The sequence below is a fragment of the Armigeres subalbatus genome, chromosome 2 (assembly GCF_024139115.2).
Source record: "Armigeres subalbatus isolate Guangzhou_Male chromosome 2, GZ_Asu_2, whole genome shotgun sequence".
Taxonomy (NCBI): Eukaryota; Metazoa; Arthropoda; class Insecta; order Diptera; family Culicidae; genus Armigeres; species Armigeres subalbatus.
The window spans coordinates 368,052,243-368,075,990 of NC_085140.1; positions in this window are offsets into that span (position 1 = coordinate 368,052,243).

Below are 23,748 nucleotides of genomic sequence, written 5' to 3' on the forward strand. Positions count from 1 at the left end.
AACGGCTATTTTTTTTCTGCACATAGGAAGCACTCTCAGTGACAGTCTAATGAATAAGTCTATGGAGTTGAAGTCTGACTATGTCATTCTACCTTTTTAACAATCATGCGAATAATCATGTCAAGAATCGGATCGAAGTAGCTTCATGAAGTTAAATATTTTAAGCTCTGTGTGCAAGTAACATCCTCTGTGGCATGAATTATTCAACATCTGTATCCCAAAAGAAGCATTAGACTCTAAATTTATTTCACATCATGCGATGAATTTTACCAAATTTCAACAGCTGCCTTGCATTAAACTTAACTTTGATAATTCCATTCCTATCTTAAAAACGTATAGGCCCTAGTAGTAGTGCTAACAATAATTTCAATGACACATTCTTCAGATAGGTCATACACCATACAGTGAACCAGTTTTTCAAATTGAATTCTCGACGCTTTCCATATATTTTACATATTTTTCAACACCTAAATCATTAAATAAAACATTAAGCATGCCAATGGTTTGACGAAAGGTAAGTTTTTGGTTGACACTTAATTTATTTGACAATAAATTCAGACATATGTTCCCAAATTGACAGAAATTTGGGTTCTGATGCAACAATGTTTTTTTAATAATTTCGAAATGCAATGTCCGATCGGGCCAATTTTCAATAACAAACAATGAGACCGCATTCCCCGTCGAATGCAATTTGTTGTGAGCGAATCGGGCAATGCTTAGTTCCAAAAAGTGTGTCTACAAAATGTGTATACAAACACACACACACAGTGACTTTTTAGTGACTTGGTAATTTTTTGTTGGGTCAGTCACAAAAATGTCTCTTGTTCGAGTTCATGTCACTAAAGTCACTTCTTGCAGCAAAAAGTCACAACTTTCAACTGGTTTTGATAAAAAATCAGGATAAGGGCCCTAAGGCTTGTTCAAAATACAGATTTCGTAAAGTACATCGCGCTAGAATGGGAAAAAATGAACGACGGCGACAACAAGTTGCCACGATTCTGTAGCTACTTGTCGATGAGCAAGAGGATCGCGTCGTACTTTCAAAAATTGAATCGTCTAAGAATTGATAAAATAATTTTCTATCACTAAACGTGCTATTTTCACACTTTTTCACAAAGCTTTAAGGACATTGTTAGAAGAGTACCACGATGGCAACCAGTATGGCACCGGACCTTCCCAGGCCAACCCCACACCTCCCGCACTCCTCTCCCATCAACATTCGAATGCATCGAACAGCATCGTACAAAAGTTTAATATTCAAATTACTAACCATATATTACAGCATATTTCCTTACTTCCCGTGATAATGAACATGTTTCTTCAATGAATCCTATGTATTCCGACTCGAATTGTACCATAAATCAGCAATTTCGTGCCAATTTAATAGCCATTCGGGATTTGTTAGGTTCATCACTGCACTTCACTTCTTCTCAAAGAGCATTGGAAAAATCAAGTTTTTACTCACTGCTCCGCACATGAGCAGCTCGAAATGTTGATAGAATGCAAATTAAACACCACTTTTTAAAATCAGTCACTTATTTGAACCGAAAACTTATAAACTGCTAGTTTTGCCCGACAAAAACGACCAAAAACTGATCGCGGAGCGAATGTAAACACCGCGGTGCACCGGCACCGGCAGCAGCAAACTAATAAGTAGGGTGGTTCAAAAAATAATTTTGCTTCGCCACGCTCAGTTGATTATGATTTATAATTTGGGTGTCATCCGATGGTTTGGGCTGGTTTGAATAGAGGCTTACCGTGCACAGGTCGTTTCAGGTTTGTATGACAGTTGATATGGCGAAGTTGAATTTTTCATTATTCTGATTCTGGCACTCCGTCGTTGGGCGCTGGCGAGGGGGGAGACCATATGACTGGATGAAATATTTAAGAGCTTCAACTCCATAGACAATCCATATTGAATGGTCGTTCCAATAGTTGGGGGTCGATTTTAATCGAGGTTACGATTCTTTCGCATGATAATTAGGCTTCTCAGATGGCATCAGTGAAACGTGCAATTGGGTCCTAAAGCCCTACCTCGTTTATGGTTGCAAATGATAGTGCATCGGTTAAGAATACTTGTACCGTTGTTATAAAAATTCTGGTAAAATTCTAAATCAGTAAAAATAATATTTTTGTGTTTAAGACATTTTAAGGCAAATTTTGGGCTGTGCAACATTTCAGAATGAATGAACCATCAGCCCAAAACGTCAGCCCCATATATTAACTGTCAAAGGTTGAGTCAAGTGCCCTGCGGTGTTTTGCTAGTGCATTTGGATCAAACAAGACCGAAAATGCCGAGGAAGCATTTTGCATTTATTTTCATATTTCAAATTAAACAATGTTCTTTTCGATTTTTGAGTCTAAAGACATGCTGACACGTTTAGAATGATTACCTTCACTGTTCCTGATAGAAAATCGAATATCGATTCTTCATTTTAGGACCCAATTCAACAAAATACCCAGAATTTGTCTGTGATATCTATCGCACCAGGGGCAGATACTTCTAGTCTAGTCTAGTCTACACTATCGTACCAGGGGCAGATACTTCATACAAAAAGTGTGACATAAGGGTGAGTGGAGTTTAAAATGCTATATTTGCGTTACGTAATCAATGGATCTTTCCTGCGGTGCGGTTTTCGTTCACTAAAGTCTCTGGAATGCTGCTTTCAGCTATGTGAGTTCTCTTTTCGCCAGCGTTTGGAGGGGAGGCGCCGTAGCCAGTGTAATAAAAGGTTTAGTTTCCCATACTAGTTTTCATAAAAACTTGAACCGGCTCGCGCTCAACCAGTTTTTGTTCAAATCGGTTTTTTGAGGACACTCGGAGCATGGGACGGAATTGAGTCACCGTGGTGGTGCTGGGTCGTTTTTTGAACCACCCTACTAATATTCTTTGTATTTTTTATAAATACGACACCAACACTACTACAGTATATGAAAGTTTTTATTGTACCAATACTATCAAAGCTTTGTTTTGGTACTCAACCCACCTTCACCTTTAAGGAAGGATTTTTAACTCAAACTAAACATTGCTGTTAAACTTAGTTTAAAATAGTTGCTTTAATTATCACCATTATTTTGTGTTGCAACTTGTAACTCGTTACCCAACTATTAACTTTAATAGAAAGTCCGTTTTTTGTCAGTTTTCTACAAGTAAAATCATTCCAAATCGCATTTCCCGAGTCCTCGCGCTTGAGCGTACTGATTTGCGGTTTTGAAGGAAAGCATCGCGCTTGAGTTTTTTTATGCGAAATTACCTAATTTCACTTTTTTCGAAAAGTTTTATGTAGAGTCAATTGGTTAATTTAGATAACGCAAGATTTTGCGACTAGATAATTTGGATTTTTGTCAACACTGCCCGAAAGTCACTATTTGGTCATTTTTCCTGTAACTATTTGGTTTTTTCGTCAACGTTAGTCATTGAAGTCACTATTTTGAACGGCATTGATAGCTACCAGCCCTGCGTATGTCACGGATTTCAATTTTTTAGAACTAGTTCTGCTTTTGCAGTTATCTTCAAACAATTTTTCTTAACCTTCGGATATTACATCAACTAGGCAAAATAACTTTTGTCATAAATTTTGGTTTATATTGTTAAATTCCTAAAATTACTCATATTTCGGGCACAGGCGTTTGAAAACCATAGATTCTTAACCTTCCAGGACTCTCATGCTCCTGGATCACTCACACTGTCCCGCCGCTTTTGTGAACGACAAGCGTCCTTTTTTCGAATGTGTTGTTCTTTTTACAACCATCATCGGTGCGAATCCCGGCTCCTAGGGCTCCGCGCTTATTTTAGAAGAATTAGATTTTGGTTTCTTCTAGGATCTTGCAAATAAACCAAAATATGTGTTCCAAATTGCAAACCCAACCGGCGACTGTTAGATTTTCTGGCAATTCTGTATAAGATACCTACCGTAACGTATATAAGAACTAGGCTAGATCCTTATACAAATATAGTGTCAGAGCTGACAATTTTGCAAACTTTTCTTATAATACCTATTTGTTTGAGAGCTTAGATTTTTTGTATATGAATCTAACAGTTTCGCATATGCCCAGGTTTTGGTAGATTCTTATACATAATTGTTAGAAATCCCAACAGTCGACTCCCTGGGCATAGTGTATCCATTGTACTTGCCACGCAAGATACATTTTCATGCAGTGGCAGGCATAGAAAAGCTTTCAATTAATAACTGAGGAAATATTTATAGAACATATAGTTGAGAAGCAGGCCAAGTTCCAGTTTGAATGTAGAGCCATTGAAGAAGAAGAGAAGAAATTTTCGAATATTACATTTTTCTTGGTACCATACCATTCTATACGGATCGAAAATTCATGTTAAAATTGATTTAAGAGTAGTATATTCTATTGCGACTTTGCTACGCAATTAAAACCCTGTTTTTTGGTGTATGTACCTCGCCTTGTAACGTCACGAAATGTTGATGTCGAATAAACCGATCTGAATACCTATTTTGGGCATATTATCTAGTAAGTCATCCATTATCTTCATATATTTGAAGAGTGTTCATTACTTTTGGTGGAAAATAACGATCGGAGCAGAAAATTTACCATGTTGAGGTACAAAGCTAAGAAATTTCGAGCTTTGTAACATCACGCAGCAAATTGCACCCCAGAAAGGCATTTTCATTTTTTTCCAATTTTTTTTTTATTTTTGAAACGACATGCTGGAGTTTTTGTTGCACTCAAAGTTTTAAAACGAGGTTTTATTTTAATTCAAAAATAGCCACATATCTGGAATCAGCACAAATATTAAACACCTAAACATTCTGAGTCACGTTATTAAATTTATTTTGCTCACCAGTGCTACGAAAGCATCCTCCCCAGTATGATGTGTTGGTGTAATGTGCGTCCATCGGCAGTGCATATCCCGGAAAAAGTGAGTGTTGGTGCGCCAGCAACGACGACGACGACGACGACGTCGACGACAATGTAACATGCCAAACAGCTGCTCCCTCACTGTGTGCGACGATATCGATTTTTCCCGAGGGGTGCGAAGGCATAAAATCGCCCGGTTCAGGATGGGCAGCAGAGTGTGAGGACACCGCGCACCGGTCGGTAGGGGGTCGGTCGGCAACTGCATTTTCCCATCATTACATTATTCGGTCATTCGGCTGACTATGCCGAATCTGTGAGGCCTCCACAGTTACTACCACAGCGACTGAAAGGCGAACACACCTCCTCGCAGCTGCGGGACTATCGCTTTCCTTTCGATTGAGTGCATCACGGAAAACGGACGAACTGTGCGGAGGAAAATCTCACTTCCGGGGTTTGGAAAAAAAGGTTCTGACGCAAAAAATAGATACAATTTCAAATTGCGACTCCAAAAGACTGATTTTACTAGTGACGGATTAATCTCTGACTACGATTAGTGCTACTTTATCTAGTGTATTAAAAAGTATCGTGTTACCAAATAGTTACCAATCCGCTGTGCACCTATCGTTTCGAATTATTCTGTTGGTACAAGTCCTTAATAGTGATAGAGAAATATTTAAGCAAAAGTGCAATGCATACCGAATATCATCTCCATTATTGATACCGTTACCAAGAAAGAAGATTGTGTTCATAGAGATAAAGTTATACCGAAACGAATCTTAAGACGAAGAATCCAGTAATTTATTAGTACAAATTTGTTCACGATTTCACTGTTACTGCTAAAACTAGTGATCCAGTTGAAGTTCATCCCCCACAAACAAAGTTTTCCCTTCTCAACATTTTTGCACCATACAATTAGCAAAGTTTATCAAGCACAATCTTTACAACAACTAATTGCACAAGACAAAACCAGTAAGTCCGGAAAATCCCTGAAATCCAGCTCCAAAGTGGCGTCACGGGGTGCAACATTGTCTTCGGACAGTCCATTGACATCGTCGTCGGCGACGTCGGTGGTAGCGTCAGAGACGACCACGACGACGACGACTGCAGTTGCTACGTCACAAGTGACGACACAGCAGCAGCCAGCAGCAGTAGCAGCAATACGCAATCAGCAGAACGCGTCATCGGCAGTGGCAGCTATTCCGACGGAGCACCAGCAAGTGATTATTATTACGACCCATAATCATCGTCATCATCCAGCACAGCAGCGGCAACCACAGCCGCAGCCAGAACAGGGTCAATCGGCGCAAGTTATTAATATTCAGCAATCAACTGGTGGCCATCAGCAGCAGCAGCAGCAGCAGATTGTGTTTCCATCGCCCAGGGATATCAGTTCCAGTGGAGTCATGACAGGTGAGAACGAATGTGGATGGTTTTTGGCATGCAATTTGCTTTCTATTCTGTAAAAATTTGCAGTGGAAGAAAAGTACTAGCACGGTCTGAACTAATTAAAGCTAGCTCTATTGTTACTTGTGTTATGCGGCTAAGAAATTTACGGTGGAAAAGGAATGGTTATACAGATGGATCGATATCATTCCGTTTCAGTATGTATGTTTTACAATATGATGACCTTGCATGATTCTGTACAATCCGAAAGGCTTATCTGTCAAAAGAATTTCTCGTTCACCATGGGCTATCATCTAGTCCCTATCTACGTACATTACTGCAAGGTGCAGAAATTTCGGTCAATGTATCCTTTACATCTTACGCGTAAGCTCACTTTTTTACCTGTGCACTGCCACAACAAATTTAAATTTTAATATTTTGACAACCCAAATAGAAAATGATATCATTAGAGGGGTAAGCTCATCAAAAGCTAGTTAGTTTATGCATTCCCGTACATTAATTTATTAAATTTAAATCCAGTGCACAGATAGAGTAAGGGCAAATATAGTATATTATTAATAGAGTATATTTGGTAAGGGTTAGGGAACACCACTGCCACCAGATAATAAAAATGTATTCATACCAAAACGACAAGACGATATGAATATATGTTTGAGAATAATCAAGCATATCTTCATTTTTAAGAATATTATTTTTCAAGATTCCTATCTGGATTTCTGGCTTCATCAATGGTGATGAAGTAGCGATAATGTCACATTTTTCGTTGTTTCTATAGTGACCTGTGGAAATAGAATTAAGAACTCCTGGTCGATTTCTATTAACAAATTACAATGCATGTAAATTTGTTGCAAAGTAGCTTCAGCAAAAATATTTCAAAAAAATATTCTCGTGTAATTAGTAGATACTTACTGACCGGTTTGTTAAGTTAAGTTCTATGTGTATCAATATTCTGGCCTTTCTAGCCCTCCCAAAGCCCAGTCATTCGAACTTAACCAGTACAAAAAAAAACTCTCTCCCAACTCCCAAGAAGTATCGACCATAAGGTGCAATGTTAACACCTTCCGCTACCTCTGATACCGCTAGCTGAGTCACAGACACAGTTCGTATGATGGCTTAACGCACTCCTTCGTGGGTCCCATCGATTGCTTCTACAAATCAACCCCCAATCCACTCATTTCGCTTGTCTTTCGGCGATCGGATTCACCTCAGAAAACATCTAACTGGAGCTGTATTTAAGTCCACGATGACCTTTGAGCTGTCGTCGAACCAACGATCTGAGAGCTGCCGTCGGATGTGTTGCTTCAACCGCCGGTCTGCGGACGCCACTCGTTTTCCACAATAACCGTACCCTTATCCGAGTAACTATCTACTGGTGAGCATCTGTGGCATATAAGTCGCCAGCTAGCAGGAGTCCGTATTTGAACTGTGTGCAACTTCAACATTGAACCGTTCGATGGATCAGGATGGTGAATACAGCTATCAAGGATCTCATTCTTGCGGGTGCGAATGGTTCCATGCGAGAAAATTTGTACCGTTTTGACTCATATTACAAACACTTAAGCACATTTTTCACTTCGGAGGTCTTTATGGCAAATGAATTAAAATACATTAATAGATTGATTGTTCGAGTAGCAAAATATTCATGTAAGTACTTGATAATAATATTTTATTGATTGTAACTATCAATACTTAATGATTTTATTCTGCCAAACTCTGTTTCAAATGCCGAACACGCATAGTAAAAACTGTCTCAAATTTTGAACACTTTGATTCAAGTTCCGAACATTCCAAACATTTCAAATGCACTAGAATGCATAACTTCAACGTTATATCATTGTTATCATTATGATGACCTTAATCTGTACGCCTACCGATAAAATATGTTTATTAATAATAACGAACTGTTTCAGATAAATTTCCATTTAAAGAGTGTTCGGAACATGGGTCTGCTGGTGGCTGTTTTAATTTTTCAGAGTTAGATAGTATTGGGGGTAACCTGCTGCCTTTCCCAATCATGGTTAACGATCTTTGGCTTTGACTTTTACATTGGCCTGCTGGTTAACGATACCAACAGAGAAATTCGGAGACGCATAATGGCAGGAAATCGTACGTACTTTGACAAATTGACAACAACAAATTGACAAACGCTTATAAGACCGGTAGTTTTCTACACCCAACCGGTGGATGTTAGATTTTCTAACAATTCTGTATAAGAATCTACCAAAACCTGTATAAGAACTGGGCATATGGGAAACTGTGAGGTTCTCATACGGGTCTTGTATAGGAATCTAACAATTTTGTAAGCTTTCCTAACAATATTTGTTTGAGAGCTTACATTTTTTGTATAAGAATCTAACAATTTCGCATATGCCCAGTTCTTATACAGGTTTTGTTAGATTCTTATACAGAATTGTTAGAAAATCTAACAACCGCCGGTTGGGTGTACGGACACGAGATCTGGACGATGCTCGTGGAGGACCAACGCGCACCGTTTTCGAAAGGAAAGTGCTGCGTACCATCTATGGTGGGGTGCAGATGGCGGACAGTACGTGGAGGAGGCGAATGAACCACGAGTTGCATCAGCTGTTAGGAGAACCATCCATCGTTCACATCGCGAAAATCGGAAGAATATCGGACAGCAATCCAATAAAATTGGTTCACATTGGTTCAACGATCCTACGAGAACAAGAAGGCAAGGTGCACAGCAAGCAATGTGGATCGATCAAGTGAAGGACGACTTGTGGACCATCCGCAGACTGCGTGGTTGGCGACGTGCGGCCATGGAGCGAGCTGAATGGAGAGGTTTTTTATGTACTGCACAGGCCACCCCTCCCTTAGTCTGAAAATAAATAACCGCCGGCTGAACCGATATTGGCAGTAACGTTTCCTGGCACACCACAAAGCCCTGGGATCCCTGCGAATGTGCCGGACTGAAGTTGGCACACAAGAATGGATGCTTCGGATGGCCGCTTTATAGCGCAGCGAAGTCCGTAAGAATTAGTATCGGTTTATCGGAGGGAGTGGATGCGGCGATGAACAGTGCAGCGGTTTCCGCCGAAAAAACGCTACATTGTTCGAGATTACGATATCGTTTCCAGTAACGCTTATGCAAGTCGTCCCTTGTCTTGAAACATACTCGTCCGTATAGCAGCCCTGTAGTCTATGCTGAGCCGATCTTCGCAGGGCATCCAAGTTGTCCCCTCTGTTGGAACACGTCACTAAGGAACTGTTTACGTTGGCTTTAGGGAAGTGGGGACTCCATGCCAGTGGACCCTAGGCACAGGGAGGAGACTGTCGTCAGCTATCGTGTGCAAAATCCGGGTAAGGAGAATGATCATGTGGTAAATAGCTATCTGCACACGATGGGGAAATGAGGCTGCGAAATGGTGAGCGACCTATACAGCTCTGGTCCTCACAAGTTCCAATCCCACGCTTCCACGGGTCTTCCGATGACAATTGACCGCCAGCTAAGAGTTGTGTACTTGTCCTGTCCTTCTGACATCAGCTAGAGTGAGTGGGTGCGACCAACGGGACCATCGTCCCTAATCCCAAGGCGTTAAGCGACCCGTGCCGAGGGGATAATGAGCTAGGCCTTTAACGGAGCCTGTGAGGTACCTGGGCACCCTCCACAGTAATTGTCCCTTACCGCGTCATGCTGGGCTCTGGCGTGGTGGACCTCTTTTCCCGAGCAACTCGTGGGACCAAAATGGAAAACCAAGTCAATTCTTCAATTAGTGGTAGTAATGTAGGTGACAACCCCTTCGCAAAAGGTGGGTTGTTCAGGTCTCCGCCTAGGAGGCCAGAGGCAATAGTCGGCAGCTCAGTGCGCAGCGCCAGCGTGGGTCACTTAACCCTCAACTCGGCTAAAAAAAAAACGCCGGTAGAGGTTATTGACGGCCCATGGCTTGTGGAGGCGATGAACCTGAAACGCGATGGGCTTTCGGCCTTCGAGGTGGCGACGGAACAGCTGGACGCCATCATCGACTTTGCGTCATCGAAGCATAATATCAGTAAGGACCTCAAGAGGACCTTGCTGAAACTTCGAAAGTCGATGTTGAACGCCAAGCTGGAGAGAGCGGTCGGGACGGCCAAGTCTAAACCCGTGAAATCCGTGGAGTCGAGGTCTACCCAGACTGAGGCCCAAGGATTCGCGGACTCGGGCAAGGTCGAATCGACCGAGGGCGTGCTAGCGAAGACGGTGGTGCCAAAGTCTACCCAGACTGAGGCTCAAGTAATCGCGGGAACGACGGGGGTGACTGCTCTAACGGAGCAGACACAAAAACGGTGGAGACAGTCTCCATGGGATGAGCTCCCTGGGGGCCCCTCCAAAACGCGGAGGGTAACTACCCCGAACAAGGGTAGTGTGGCTGGGATGCTGAACCCCGGCCAGGTACCTCCAAAACCGGGGGAGGAAGGACCTGGAAAGGTCCGTCCACCCAGGAAAGATGGTGGTATGGGGTTACGGCAGGCTGAGAGCTCTCAGCCGCCCCAGACCATGGAAATAGAGGGGGATGACGCCTCCTGGACCCTGGTCAAGAACAAAAGGAAACCGAAGACGTCAAGGGCCGAAACGAAGGCCCAGGCGAATGAGGGTAGCAAGCAGTGTTGTGCTGAATCATTGTCAGACGATAATGATTGCAATTTTCATGTGACAACTTTTCACGAGAAAACAGTAGGCGGCGACAACTTCTCAAATTATGTACTCAAACGATAATAAACACAGAATTTTCATTCAAACATTAATCCTTACTATGATCAGCTAATTGACAACAGTCCCGTTATATATTCTATTTGGCGTTATGGTTTCATGGTGGTAAGGAAAAAGTGTTCAAAATGTAACGGTAAGCGCTTCAAATCAAGATACGATTTTCAAACGATTCTTAATCACTGGCGAGTTTTTATCACTTGATAATTTAAAAGTAAGATCGCGGGTGAGTTTGATCATCCTCGATTTTTTGAAAAAATGATTTTTCCCAACCCTGGTAGCAATAAGTCTAGGATAGGCGCCAATCGCTCCAGGGGCGATGCCCTAGTCATCACGGCGGATGAGGCCAAGTACTCGGACGTCTTAAAGGCGATGAGGAGTGACGTCAAGCTCGGTGAATTCGGCGCCGACGTACGTCGAATAAGACGTACCCGGATGGGCGAGATGATCCTCGAGCTGAAGCGGGGCGTCTCGCAAAAGGGCGCCGCCTACAAGAAGTCTTAGGCGAAACGGTCAAGGTGAGGGCAATCACGACGGAGGTGAATCTAAGGGTTAAAGACCTGGACGAGATCACCGAAGTCGAAGAGCTCGTCACGGCACTGCGGCGACAGTGTGAAGTGGAGGCGTCCACCGCAGCCGTTCGGCTACGGAAAGGTCCGGCAGGGACGCAGGTAGCATTGGTTCAGCTATCTGCAGGGGACGCCTCCAAGGTAGTCAAGTTAGGGAGCGTCAAGGTGGGGTGGTCGGTATGCCCTGTGAGCATATATGAGCAACCCGAAGTTTGCTTCAAGTGCCTGGAACCGGGGCACAATCAATGGGACCGCATAGGCCCTGACAAAAGCAATCTCTGCCGACGCTGCGGATTGGAGGGACATAAGGCACAATGCTGCACGAACCCTCCCAATTGTTTGATTTGTTCCAGCAAAGCTGTGAACAGCAAGCACCCCATGGGGGGTTCGATGTGCCCGGCGTTTAAGCGTGCTGCAAAACGGAGGAACACGTGTTGTTCGTGTGCTCACGTTTTCGCGCAATGCGTGACCACATGCTTGCCATATGTGGTCTGGACACTACCCCGGACAACCTAGTTCGGAGGATGTGTAAAGATGAAGTTGGCTGGAACGCCGTTTTATCGGCTATCGTCCAAATCGTCTCGGAGCTACACAGAAGGTGGCGCGTGGGCTCAAGGATGGCTAGTTCAGGCGCAAATAAAAAGTGGTCCAAGGGATCGGAGTCGGCTTCATGGGTCATACCGGTGGTCATGCTCTGTGGTCGAACTCGATCCTTTTATCGAACAAGTGGCCGCGCGAAGAACAACATGGTATCGTCGCTTTCGCGGCGCCGGTCATCCGGGCGGGTTCCAAGCCCGAGGACGGAAAGGAGTCCTCGTCAAGGCTGGGGCAGGCGTAGGCACCGCGTCGGCAAGTCCCTCTGTGTGATGGCGAATAGACCCTGTCGCAGAGAGGTCAATTTGGGGTGCACGCGGCATCATCATTCTTGATACCAGTCGTGCAGAGGGAAGCAGGCGCGAAGTCGATCCTTCCCACCTTCCGAGGACATAGGACGTGGTAAGGCCACCTGGAAAGCCGGCAATGCGCTGGCACGATACCATGGTGTTCTTCTAAAAAAGCGAGTCACGATGTTCGGTGCTGCAAGGACACGCAGCTAACTTCGAGGGTGCGTTGTGCACTGGCCCCCCTTTGAAGCATTACTTTCTGGTTGTACCGAAGGGACTATGGGCTTGGCGGCAATGGAAACGGTTTAACGGGTCGGGGATGTAGTCCTGCCTCTCTCGTTTGCTGTTGGAGGTGGTCCCGTATTCGCAAACCTCGAACAAACCGTGAGTCTTTCAGTTCCTCGAAATCGAGGCCGAATTCTGCAATCCTTCCAACCTAATATTACCTTATTCATATTGTCATAATTCCTAACTCGGAACGAAATCGTCCGAGGATTATTTTATCATTTGCCGTTTAACTAGGTTTTCAACCCAGTCGCACTTGTTTGAAAATTAGTTCACTGATTAACGTTGTTGAACACAAGCACATGGTTTATGTTGAACTCCTTCAATCCAAACAATGTGAGACAGAAGCAAACCAAAGAAATATGGAACACCCAGCTTTTCAGCGCATTCCATTACTTACTTATTCACATCTCATAGAAGTTTGTTACCAGGTGATGTCACAATGCATGTCTGGACGGACGTGCCCAGGCTACCAATCCAGTCAGAAAAGGTATACCTTCGACCAAAATCAAGATGCAACGATCAGTGAGTTGTTTTGCATCGTAAAAAAATACCTCAGCGCATTCAGAACGCACAACAGCTACCGGGGTACCGTTAAGTGAAATTGTGCTACTTACATAATTCGATTTCCACGCGATAGCAACACACATTGCATTCCATAGATGCACTGGGACACCCAGATTGACGGTCTGAGAACGACTTGGCTGATAATTTTCTAATCAACACCACTCTCCAGATCGGGTCCGTCTGTCAGGCGCTTCCATCGGAGTCCACTACTTCCTCTCCTGAGAACCATAATTAATTAGGCAACGTGCAGTAAATGTCTTATCGCTGTCCGCTTCCCGTGCTGTCGTGTGGTGGCGCAGAGAGTTTCCGCTCGGTTCCGCTGTAAATTTGCAGAAAGGCCATCAATTTGTATGGCTCATTTGCATTTGAAAATGGCTTCATTAGCATCGTCTGCGCGCGTCTTCGCTTCATCGTCATCGTTGTCCCCCCAGGTTGGCGGTCGCATCATCATCATTTGTGGCTTTTATCATCGCGAATGCGTTAAATGCGAAAGAGGCGAGTGTTTTTTCATCCGACCAGCACGCGCTTCAACGCTGTTCAACCAGCTAACCAGAAAACATCATCGCTGGTCTGCTGTCTTCGTGGAGCTACTTTTCCGTTTTTAATTCATAACGTTGTTAGCCATGTATACACGCAGAAAGGTAGAAGGCCACGTTGTGCAGTCCCATGTTGCGATTTACGGATGATATCCCAATTCACAATAAAAAACAGTAGTTCTGTCAACAAAGATCTTTTGAAATAGCATAAACAAATTGCACAATCCTATTTCTAGTGCAAAATTGAAGATTTTCAGAACCATCATCATGTTTTGTAGGTTCGTATACATTGTTTTATAAGCCTTAAAATGCGAGTAACCGTCATTGTCAGGAATAATCATATTGATAGTTGAGACTTTTACCACGGTCGAATGCTACAGAATCGATGACTGCTCGATCTTAAGCGACGAACCCTATACCATTTCTTTTTGAACAAAACCTGTTTTCTCTCAGATCCGTTTAACTGTAATGTTTGTATCACTTTGCCCGATGTTATTCTATAGTCATTTATATGTTTTCCTTTTAAAGAACAACCATAAAATGCTAAAATATGTCCATAATCAGGAGAGCCCAAATTTGGAAAGATCCGTGTCGCCAGTAATTCGAGATCCTTATGGCATTCAGATGGCTTTCCTTAAACAGTGGGAACTACAGAGAGAAAAACACATTTTTGGACAGTGTTTCAGGAGCTTTACGATAATCGACTGTCATTTTTTATGCACCGACGGCATTGCTAAATCAATCTTACCTTTGGATACTTATTGTGTTGTGTTGAACAGGTGATACATTACGAGATATTCACCAAGAAAGGTTTTGCAACGCCTGTCAGTGCAAAAGTACGTATCATTCAAATCTAAAAAAGATTTATACATTATTATGTGTGATTAGCAATACCTTTTCCAAAATAAGTTTCGAACGCAGCATTTCATTTGACACTGAAATATAAAACTCGTTTTTTCGAAAAGTTTATTTGTGTCAATTTACAGCTTTTTGCATAATTTTGTTGTGCGAGAAAGGTAAACAGATATGACGGTGAGCTCCAACGACAACCCAGAAGATGTCCCAATGGGCTATCTACCAACGGCATCCGGACGAATCGCGTAGCACAACAGAATGAAAAATTTCCATCTGCACACCCGCACTGCCCTGTAAGCTGTAGGGACCCCACGCTGGTCGAAAGCACCAGCATTCTTGGTTGTGTACATAAGCGTCGAACCGCAATATAACGGATCTTTCGCCAGTAACAGCAGCAGAGGCCGCTACACATAGTACTGTTAGCAGGAACTTTTATCGCTTCTTCCTTCAGTCCGTTCGTTCGTTCGTTCGCTCTGGGTCAGAGAGTTGAGTGTGGCCAAACGAAGCTCTCTCCAAGAATGGGAATAAAAAAACTAATAAAGTTGCTACTTGGTTTGTCGTGAATATATTCCTCTATGGAAATGTATGGAAGAGGAAAAGAACAATCAGTTCATCTACAAATAAAGCACATACAACGCTTAGGGCAGAAAAATAATATTATCCAATCACTGTTTATTGCCACCGTTTTGACTCAAACTCCAAACATGACTCATATTCCGACCACTCGCTTTTAAATACGACTTTATTTGTAATCTGCTCCACGTGAGCTTGAATTCGTTTGTAGGGGAAGAGGCCCCAAAACAACTGAACTTGAAATTGTGTTTAGGGATACGCGTATACCTTGGATTACAGTGGAAATTGAGAGAGAAATTACCTTTAGAAATAAGGCGCATACTCTTTATTCGCGGAATCCGAACAGGAGCAGAAACGACGACAATTGGAGTGACTACACTAGAAAACGCAACCAGGCAGTTTCGTTGAAAAGTGGTATGGTGTGACGCTCTTTTCCCACGACCTCCCAGCAAAAAAAGTCTGAAGCAACCTTTGGCCTATAGGCGTACACAACAACATCAAAAAGAGTGTACCTGGAGAGCAAGCCGACTTGGACGTAATGAACAACTATTTCTGTGAAGGACATCGACTGTTGGTGAACAACAATGAAGTTGCAGAAGAACCAGAGATCCGTACCGCTACTGATCGTGGTGAGGCGCGCTTTACTTTTCAACGTACGACAGTCACAAGCAAAAAAAGCGTTTATGAATTCGTGAACTAACAAGTTCACGGTGTATTTTTTCGTGAACAACAGTCACGGATTCGGGAACACAGTCACGTTTTCTGAAACGTTCTGGAAAACGTGACTGTACAGAAAGAAATAATGAAAAGTAATCGACGCGTAAATAATAAAGACGTGGAAAATTACACTGTTTTGGGCGTACATGAATCTTTTCCAACAAGTTCCCCCTAAATGTATGCAATTTACATAGCATTATGACACTTATTCGTATAAAAAGTGTCATAATGCAATACAATAATATCGTTTAAATTTACGCATTCCCTTTATGTGCATTACTTTCGTATGAATTTCAACAACTGTTTCTATCTGTGTGGTGATCCCGAATCCATGAATCACAGTGTATTTTTGCTGGTTCACGAATTCGGGGACGTTTTTTCTGCGTGCAATGAAATATCCCACAAAATCATGGAAATCCAAACAAACGCTGTAGGTTGTATCGTTCATCAAAATGCTGACCCCATTCATATTTCATGTGCTGCTACATCTGTATAACGCCGCACCGTAACCGATTCAGGATTTGGAAGAAGGCGCTAATAATTCCAATTCCGAAAACAGGCAACCAAGCCTTAGCCAAAGTTTAAAGTTAGTTGCCCCTTGACCAGTGCCCTTTGGCCTTCAATTGTGTCGACCATCGAAAGTTACAGAATTGCGTGAAGAATTTTCTTTCTCCGACAGTGCGTGTAATCTTTTGTCATCGTTTCTCTATCAACGCACACAGGCAGTGAGAATAGGAACTGTAGCATCCTCCCAGCGCACTATGCACAGTGGTTCGCTCTAGAACAAAGGATGGCCAAAACCACAAAATGGCCCTAAAAGTAGGTTTTATGTTTGTATCATGGTATTTTGAGGCTTTTTGTCACATACAGACTTAATCGTGGGTGTTGGAAGCATTGCTTTGGCAATATGCAGCCGTTTATCGGCATCTCTGTGAATAGTAAATACTTTCATATTACTGCTAAATTCGATTTTTTGAAAACAGATCGCTTCGGAACAAAGACGATCTCACATGCCATAAAACTAGTTAGTACTATTTTATTTCATTCCACAATTTTATTGTTATTTTACAGATACGTATTTCGACTCCAACAGTAACGCCATCTTCAGTGTTTCGTACTTGATTCAAGTGGTGGAATTAAATGGGGGTAGTACTAACTCGTCCTATGTCAAGTGAAGATATTCCACAAAAAAGCTCTAAATAATTTTCTTATCGAAATAATTGCTTAATAAATGCAGGCTGTCCATGGACCAAGACAAGACGGACAAAAGACGATCTATTTGCTTGCTAAATTTCTTTGGTCACAACGTAATAATATATTTTAAAAGGTTAGTGGACAGTGCTGCGGAACGTTGTTTCTTGACTAAAGTTACTGTTGTCGTAGTAAATTTCATACAAACTTCAAACGGCTTGTGCTCTGTTCAATTACAATCAACTCTCAAAATTTTGAATGCCTATTGAAATAGAAAATGTTATCGTAGCAAAGTCAAATAAAGTAGTAGTGTGTGATTTGATTGATGGAATCGCGGTAGCTTTATTCATCTGTTATGCTTGTTCAAATAGTTGTTTCGGTTCAGCTTTTCAGTTCAAATATCAGTACCAACATTGTCTATTGCTGGCAAAAATAGTGTTCTATAGTTAAGCTCGAGCTCAAACATGATAACTTGAAACCCTTTATAGGTAGAATCATTTTGATTGCAAAGTTCATGGTTCATGCTTATATCTTTATATCTAATACTATGAGTTTTCATATGCCGTAGAAAAGTTTTCAGCATAATTACATATTTCGGAATAATAGACAAAAACAAATTACCAAACAAAAAAAATCATGTGGAAAAAACTAAAATTGATAGAATCTCGGATGCTATGAGCAAATTTTGGAAGTAAGGCAGGGGTGAGGGACGTTCAAACTAGCCCCTCCTAGAAATGATATTTTTACGTTTTTTTTTGGAAAAACGAACAGCTTTGCCATGTTTTGCCTTTCTCGTACAACAAAGTTGTACCAGAAGGCTATAATTTCACTCCAAAAGTGTGTGTGTGTGTGTGTAGCCCATAAATATTTTTTGTTAAACGCGTTTCATATAGAAGGGCTTGACAGATTCGAGTGCAACTGGTTTCATTCGACGGAGCAAATTTCCTAGTTGGTCACTATTGTTTTTGTTTTTTAATAAATCAAGCAGTTTGGATAATATTTTTATTTTTTAATCAACAAAAACACAAATGCACATTGAATCATTAATCATTTTAGCCGTGGCGCAACCCAGGGTAACCCACGGTAAGTAATTTTTAAGCAACGTACTAGAATTGCACCAAATCTTTTTACCGCCGAAATGTAGGCAATAAGCACTGCATTTATAACAATAATTCGAATTCAACATATTGAATCGAGAAAGGCATCATCACCACCGGTGGATAAATTTGGGTTTTATCTCAAAAGTAACATTTTTATATATTATTATTTTATATAAAGCTCTTAAACAGATCTATGCAATAGGCTTGATAATGGAATAATAGCTCCGTCCAGAACTTAGTTTTTAGTAGTTTTGTAAAAGTATATTTTACGCAATATTTAACGAACAAAACAGTTTGGTACACCGCAATATCCCGCAGTAAAACATCATGCACTACACTATTGAACTCTTAAGCTTTGAGGACCATGAATAAAATTCTGCCCAAATTCACCATTTTGTAAGATACATGAATTTTAAAAATTGCCCATTTTTGCCTTTCTCGTGTACTAAGTATACGTAGAAGCTATATGATCGCTCTAAAAGCATTGAAAAAAGCCCAAACACTAATAGTGTTGTATACCGATCGACTCAGTTTGAAAAATTGAGGTGATGTCTGTGTGTACGTGTGTGTGAAAGTCTGTATGTGTGTGAGCAAAAATGGTCTTAACTCTTTTTAAGCACTTACTCTAAACCGATTTACTCGCAACAAGTTTCATTCGTCAGAGAACGTTGGTCCATTGCCCAGTCAACACAAAATCATATATGATGCAACATAAGATGCTAAAGTGGAGGCGATATACGGTACATACTGTATAGGAAAGTACCTGTATGGCCTCCACTTTAGCATCTTATTTGACATTATATACGATTTTCTTATAATGTACGAGAAAGACAGCATTACCGCTGGGGAAATTATTCAGGTGTTTTGGTAAACTTCTTATTTTTCAATTTTAATCTGAGTTACTCAATAATGCCACTTTAATTGAATTTGGTGACGAATACAATTTACATAACATTTGAGGTGGGAGGGTTATCCCTTAACGTTGCACATAATTCAAGAAAAAAACATCTATCATATAAAAAACCCAAATTTATCCACCGGTGGTGATGATGCCTTTCTCGATTCAATATGTTGAATTCGAATTATTGTGCTTGCAGTGCTTATTGCCTACATTTCGACGGTAAAAAGATTTGGTGCAATTCTAGTACGTTGCTTAAAAATTACTTACCGTGGGTTACCCTGGGTTGCGCCACGGCTAAAATGATTAATGATTCAATGTGCATTTGTGTTTTTGTTGATTAAAAAATAAAAATAATATCCAAACTGCTTGATTTATTAAAATACAAAAACAATAGTGTCCAACTAGGAAATTTGCTCCGTCGAATGAAACCAGTTGCACTCGAATCTGTCAAGCCCTTCTATATGAAACGCGCTTAACAAAAAAAATATTTATGGGCTACACACATACACACTTTTGGAGTGAAATTATAGCCTTCTGGTACAACTTTGTTGTACGAGAAAGGCAAAACGTTACGCAGTGAAGGGAAGTTCTTTAAAAATTTCAATTTTGACATTACTACATTATAGGAGCAAATTATAGATTTAACCATAACGTGTCATAACGTGTTGGATGAGTAGTGTGCTGAATAACTCTTTGCCACAATACCTTATTAATGAAATATCAAATAAATAAAATTTCATTTCGTTGATGTCACAATATGACGCTAATTGAATCTGTTCTGCCCTCCTTTGTTGGTTTAATAAGTTCTACTCGTGAATTTTCAACACCAGAAGCTAATAGTGCTTTTTTGATCATTTTAGGAAATCTGTGTTGCGTCCATTTGTCTGTGACACGAATATACAGTATATGACCATTAGTATTTTATCCAGCATCAAATAGGCTTATTGCAAGCCAAAAAATGACCAAATTCCGTTGGTTTTGTAGAATATGACAAAAATCAACACTAGGCCGACAATTGAAGGCTCAGAAAAAATATTTTTCTTCTCTATCTATGTTTTTATGATGAACACCACCGTTTATTGCAGGATTCATAATTTTGGCCAAAAATACTTCCTTTTTCCTATTGTGCATTTCTGCAATATTTTACACTTATTTCGAATTTTAATGGCTAAAATATGTGAAATACATGTTTTGCAAGTGATTATTACTTCTAAGGTCTCCAAACGTCTGAACATCTGTTTTATCTACGAACGTAATGTACATGTTGCAGCAGTCTATTGATGTGTATTTTATTATGGCACAAACCAATAGTATTCAAACTAGAAAATTGTGTATTGTTCTAAGTTGTACATATGTTCCATGTCACCCAAGGGCTCCATGGAATACAGGCCTTTGCATCTACAGGCTTAACTGTTTGTTGCGATAGATTTTTAAATCTGTTGTACTGCAGGAACTCTCAGTCACTTAAAAAAAATTAATCTTCTTGATATTCCAGATTAGATTAATTTTAAAGTCGTTTACCTAAGTTAAGTGAACTTATCAAAGGATCTGATGAGTTCATAGTACTGATGAATACGTCATGTATTGATGCTTTCCTGGCATGATGAGTTCGAAGTTCTTTTAGGTGCTTGTGTTGGCGCTTAGCTGCTTCTTCAGTCTACATTCCAAGAGTTGCTGGTGAATGAATTATTCAATTATGTCTTTATTTCAGAGGCTTTCATCCCTAGGCTGGCTCACCTCTTAGAATGAATTATTATATCCCCGTCATAGGCAAAGATTTTATGCACCGTAGCAGGAGTTTTATACATACTTACCAGTTATACAGCTGCAAATAAAACCGGTAGGTTTCTTTGCAATTACTGTTTGGGGTTTAGCCCGATGTGCTTTACTACAGATGTGGTCCAAACCCTAAAGTAGTATTTGTTTAACGAAGTTTCGCTCTTTTGAGAGAGAAACTCTCAGCTGGGTTGCCGAAGATGGCCGATGGCGGCCGAATGTGACGTCATGTCTGGCATACTCAGTAAATTTTTCATAACAGACGTGACGTTTCACTCGGCCCACCCACTGTGGGTGGCAATGTTTACGTTATTTTTTCGACTAATACAGACTTGGGGCCCTTTGGCCCACACCTTTACTGAAGCACATCGGGTTTAGCCCCTAGCAGTTTATCGTTACCAGAATTTTCCAGAACCGGTGTATTAATTAGCTCTTCGTTGACATCTAATGTTTTACCCAACAGAACGCTTGTCGGATTATGTTCCCAGTTGTACTTGATCTTGCTCCACCTTGCCTTGGCTCCGAGGCTATCATAAAGCCTTTTCTAAATAAGCTGTTTTCCTTTTAGGCACCCTTTCGTGATTATTTTTCATGCCTTCCATTTTTTTAAATTTACTTGGTTAAGTCTATTGTTTTTCATATTTACATACTAACTTGATTACATGATAGATAATAGGCTGCCTCCTCTTGCTAAGCCTACGTCCAATGGAGTATCCGTCGCCAGTTTTATAAGCCAAGTAATTTTCTCTCTTTGTTTAAGCTGATTTTGATGCTCTTTTAGCATATGTACGAAATAGGTATCCGGCCCATCGTAGTCTGCCGTATATTATAAGAATACCCATATTTAGTGTTTTAAAATAATTCAGTTTTTTTTCGAAAAAGTGATCGGAATCGCAGATTTGCAGCCATAAGCAGCTGAATTTGGGTTTAATGCATTCTGGGAAATCCAAAGAAAGTCGTAGTGGTAGTCCCAAGGCGAAACTTTGAGATACTTTTTTGTTCACCCGATTCTGTTTTTACACGGATTTTTTTTTACACGGCCGTGTAAAAAAAAATCCCATACAATTTTTTTGCAAAGTTGCTCTATTTTGCATGATTCGAGAAATCATTCAACTTTTTTTGCACGGATTTTCAAATTTTGAACTGAAAAGTTTTTTTACACAGAACGCAACCCCCGTGTAAAAAAAAAAATCGGGTGTATAGTACATTTTGTATAAAATAATTTTTGTTTTTTCATCGGGCCTTATTTGGATGTTTAACTATCTATTTTTCCACACGTTACCCATTACACGAAAGTACATCAAACAAGATTTCAGAATATTTTTAAAGAGTTCGAAAAGAGTTACTGTAGCCAAAGATATTGGCAGTTGAACAATGCATTGGTTTTTCAAAATCTAAAAAGTGCTTGGTTCTGCTGTCTATATCTCGATAACCAATTGGCTTAGAGCTTTTGGTATGTCAACTTAAATTACAAAACGGAGAAGGTCAATTATTGATTGTCGGTCACCTGATTCCCCATAGTGCAGCGACCAGTAGTTAACGGTAAACTTCAAGGCTCCTGCTTGAGCACCATTTCATTTTGTCTCTACATCAACAGCCTTCCTATTGGGTTGAGATGTAGCTACCAACTATATCCCGACGATCGGCAGATCTACAATTTTGGTGCCATTTGGGATGTAGATCAACTCATCACAACCCCCAACATCGATTTAGGCAAAATAGAACAATGGGCGAGGAGAAAATCCGCTTTTCCAAACCCTAAAAAACAGGCGATCGTCAGATTGTACTGTCAGATTTCATTAAACCCGAAAAAATCTAGTACAAGCTGTAATAACCCATTTCTTATGAACCCCTAAACACTCTGAAACTGCGCCCAATGGAAAAATACTGGGCTATTGAGAAGGAACACCTTCTAAAACGACCTTTAGTCATGAAACATGTAGATGAAATGAAGAAACCATAGGTTAATATTGAAACAAAACTGTCGATTATGAGCAAGGATGTTATCGACCATTTAGTAATTTGCGTTCGACCATTTAGTAGTTTGTCAATAACTCATTCCAAAAGCTGAATTTCAAAATGTGTTGTATGGTGGACATCTAGTGCGAAGAATTTTCTACAACTCTGCCTGAACTCCACTGGTAACGGAGTTAAAGCTATAGTTTCAGTAACTTAGACTAAATGATAACGAAATTCCAATCATTTAGTTTAAATTATTGCAACTAGAAGTTGTAGAAAATCCTTCGCACTAAAAGTCCACCAAACAATACATTTTGAAATTCTCGGGATGACAATGTGTCAAATGGGGGTGAGAATGGGTCACTGTTTCAACTAGTTAGAATGCTTGTAGAATAGATTGAATGTATCTGAGGGCGAGAAGACTAAAATATAAGAGACCTTTTCGACCGATTTTGCTCTACAACCTCCAGACTGCCGGTGATAGCGATGACCCATTCTCACCCTCCAGACCCATAATCATCCCCGATTTCGGTATTAAATGATTGAACGTAAATTACTAAATGATCGATAGCATCTTTTATTAAAAGATCGTGCAGAACCTTCTGGCTTGAGCTCAGGCCAATGTTTACGTATTCGAATATAAAGGCAACATAAATTTTATGAATGATTCCAACAGAGGCTTCTCCATTCGGCTCGATCCATGGCTACACGTCGTCAACCACGCAGCCTACGGAGGGTCCGCAAGTCATCTTCCACCTGATCGATCCATCGCTGCGCACCTCGCCTTCGTGTGCCCGCCTGATCGTTGTCGAGAACCATTTTCACCGGGTTACTGTCTCATATTCTGGCTACGTGTCCGGCCCACCGCAGTCGTCTGATTTTCGCGATATGAA